We start from the raw sequence: 3,572 nt of genomic DNA, 5'->3' as shown, positions 1-3,572 counted from the left end.
CCTTGTGTCACACTCTAGTAGAGCCTGGTTTGATGGATCTAACATGTATAAATTTAGTTTGAGTAAGTAGTTCTTGGATAAGAGGAAAAAACAAACACTTTAGGTAGTTTGCATTTCTTCAAACCAATCACAATCATCTTGCGCTCAGCTCCGGACACAGAGACGGTGATTCTGAAAAAAAGGTCTTGAGACGGATCTGGTTTTGGTGGAACATTAGCACCCCGCAAAAGAAAACGCCACATAACATATTTAAAGTTAATTGTTTATGCAATACAGTAACCTGAGCTATTTAAATGATCTGATACGTAGTTAAACCTCATTTGACATCAGACCAGTGTATAGCTGTGTGTTCAAAGCAATCCCACCAATTGGTCCCAACCCGTCCCAGTTACATAGTAAATGCTGTAAACATAATTTTTTTTTTAAATCTTTACAATCACTCTCCGAAAAAGGCCTTGTAACATGATCCAAATTTTCTTCAAAAGACTTTTGTAGCTTGCTAGCTCAGTTTGTTGTTGTAGCAAAGGGATTTGGAGAATGCCAACACACAGAGAGCCAAAGGTGGAGGACATGCAAATGTACTGATCCAGACTAAATGGGATGGTGCTGTGAGGGGAGCTGGATGTCAGAGGTCAGGGAGGATGTAAACACACACACGCACACAACCTCCACCTATGTGAGACTGCAGGTGCAGCTGTTCAACTTGCAGCTCTAATGGAAGGTGCCTGTGTGTGTGTGTGTGTGTGTGTGTGTGTGTGTGTGTGTGTGTGTGTGTGTGTGTGTGTGTGTGTTTGTGTTTGACAGGAGTGGAGAAGTGAGAGGAAAATGAAAGAGAAGAGGAACACAAGGAGTATAACAAATAGATAGTTAATGAAGCCAATCAAAACATACTTTGTTGCATTGTCAGGATTAACCCTCATATTGTAATTGTGTGTTATTTGTTGTTTGCTGGATTTATCTGATCTGTGATTGAACCCTCATGTTGTCCTCGGGTCCAATTGACCCCATTTCCTACAAATAATTCCCAATTTCTGAACTCAAACATGAGTTATAATTTCCTATAAAAGAGGTTTATTGACCATAAATTCCAAAACTAACTGTAAAACTAAATATATAATAGTGTAACGTAAAGTTGAAAATGTCAAAAAAGGGACAAACATTGAATAAAGCGTCAAGTGTTAAAAAAAAATGAACAAAAATGTAAGAAAAAGATAAAAAGCATCAACAAAATTGATGTTCAATTTTGACGAGACAACAATACAGGGGTTAATTGAATACACTTGTTCTTATGAATACAGAATGAGACGCAATTATACAACCTTTGCCGTTTCCAACTAAATAAAAGTTAGCAGGAATCTTGGGATTTTTCCAAACGGAATAAATAGCACACATAGCGCACAGAACCCTGGAATGGTTACAGCTATATTTTTCCAGGGGACTATTGTGGTACTTAGCAATATGTTTAGCGTCACCTCGCAAAACTTTGCTTCTTCCTATCCCGAATATTGGGTCTATTTCCACTCAGCTGCCCATGGGCACATTCATATCTGTTCTATAATCAACAACTATTTCTTAACTGAATAAAAAGATACATTTTGTGTGTCGCATGCAATAAACCAGTAGCCCTGTGATTGAATTCTCAGAGAATGTGCAGCTACCACAGCTGTGATCCAAACATTTCCAGTAACAGTTAACTTCAGAGCGTGAGTCATTTAAAACATTTCACTTTATTTGAATTTATTGGAGCGTTTTGGTTTGATCCACTGTGGTTCCCATTCATTTTCGGGAATATGTAGGTTTCAAAAACAGTTTTTGATTCAGATTTGTGACGTTGACATGGAAATGGCGGAGGGATGTATTGGCTGTCATGCTGAATTGAGCACATTCTACAAGACTAGTTGACCAATCAGATTTGCTTTTTGAATTAACTTGTGTAATTGTTGTTTTTTAGGATGCACAAGGACTATAAGTTCATTATTAAGCAATTAAGTTAGTTATTAATCTTATTAATGACTAAATAAATTTTCTTTCCTATAAAAACTTTTTTTCCCAACAGTTTTTATAATCTTAAACTATATTTGTAGTGGCCTCTTAAAAAGCAGTACATTATTATTACTTTCTTTTTGTGAACAAACAACAAACACAATCAGTATGTTAAAGGTAAGAGAACATACATGTAACACCCCCCCAAAGGACTATATATATAAACAGTACATACTCAAAACAAGGTCACCCCACCCTCCCCAGGACTCCGTAGGCTGGCAACTGCAGTAACAGTCGGCCTTTTTAATGTCTCTGCGATGAAAAGCTACATATCCACATTCTGTCTAGCACCATTGATGCGGGCTGTTGATGGTTCCATATGAACAAGAAAGGTCCAAAGCCACTGCATGATAGTCAAAGTGTGTGTGAGGGCGTCCAACGCACCGCTACCATTTTCTCTGCAAAAGCAGTCAATTTGACTTCAAAAATGGCGCAAAAACCTTGTAGTAGGCCTACGGCTGTGTATAACGCCGATACAGAGAGGCACTGGTTGGCTGAGCATTCATTCACACACTCTGCGTCTATCATCACTTGCAGATTTTAGCATTTGTTTTGAATGCCTGGAAACATTTTAAGTTGAACTTTTGGAGAAAAGCAACCCGACGTCAACCTACAATCATGTAACGTTAACTGGCTGATTTCCCCCAACTTTGGAACAGCTGCTCATCCGCTCCAGAACAACGGTGGAGTCATTTGGTTTCCATTCAATGTGTGTGTTTCCACTGACTGCGTCTCGGCTGTGATCCCCAGCCCTCCGGAGCAGATACGCAAAGCTTCTCTTTTTGAGGCATGCCGGAGCGCTGCAATTCAAGCAGGAAGTTGAGCACAGAAACAAAATAAAACATTCCTTTTCAAAATAAAATACACCATGCTCACAGGGGCTAATATTTCCCTGCACTACACCTTGAAAATATCATAATGGGTGGAGACAGGCCTGAAGTCAAAAGGTCTGAGGTTTTGTGGTTCTGTTTATAGAACCTACATCTTGTTATGTAACACGATCATAAGTGACGCTGTCAGTCAGCCGTTCCTCAACAGATCCGGACCTAGTGGGTATCGATCCACAGCCGTTCTGGAGCAAGTCAGGGCGTGCGAGTTCAGTAACATTACTGTAATAAAGTTTTATATCGCATGCACTGAACTGCGCAGATTTTGGGGTAACAACAGGTGACTGTCCTGCAATGAGGAGGCAGTCGCTCCATCTCTCACTTGGCTGCCTTTAATTTTCTCAATTGCCATGAAATAAAGCTGCCTTCAAGTGCCCAGACTATTCGCTTTGAAAAAAACACCAAAGCTTCGAAGCTCAAAAACCCCTAGAAAGAAGGGAGAGTGAATGGATGATTTAGATAAGGTAAGAGATGTGATAGAGAGAAAAATGAGGCAGGGAGGGACTTACAGTGGGTACGGAAAGTATTCAGACCCCTTTAAATTTTTCACTCTTTGTTTCATTACAGCCATTTTCCAAAAATCAAAAAAGTTCATTTTATTTCTCAGTAATGTACACTCAGCACCCCATCTTGGACAGAAAA

The 3,572-nt window shown here is 39.5% G+C and overlaps 1 long non-coding RNA gene across 1 annotated transcript in view; it reads left to right on the top strand.

Annotated features, from left to right (window-relative positions):
• Positions 1–1,531: 1,531 nt before the first annotated feature.
• Positions 1,532–3,572, top strand: part of LOC117959033 — a 12,104-nt gene continuing 10,063 nt past the window's right edge. Inside the window, exon 1 of the long non-coding RNA XR_004659860.1 lies at positions 1,532–1,599. This is a non-coding gene — a long non-coding RNA (uncharacterized LOC117959033). The remainder of the gene's footprint in view (positions 1,600–3,572) is intronic.

This window comes from Etheostoma cragini, chromosome 16, assembly GCF_013103735.1.
Source record: "Etheostoma cragini isolate CJK2018 chromosome 16, CSU_Ecrag_1.0, whole genome shotgun sequence".
Classification (NCBI taxonomy): domain Eukaryota; kingdom Metazoa; phylum Chordata; class Actinopteri; order Perciformes; family Percidae; genus Etheostoma; species Etheostoma cragini.
The sequence above is the reverse complement of the archived record's forward strand: the minus strand, read 5'-3'. Positions and strand labels throughout refer to the sequence as shown.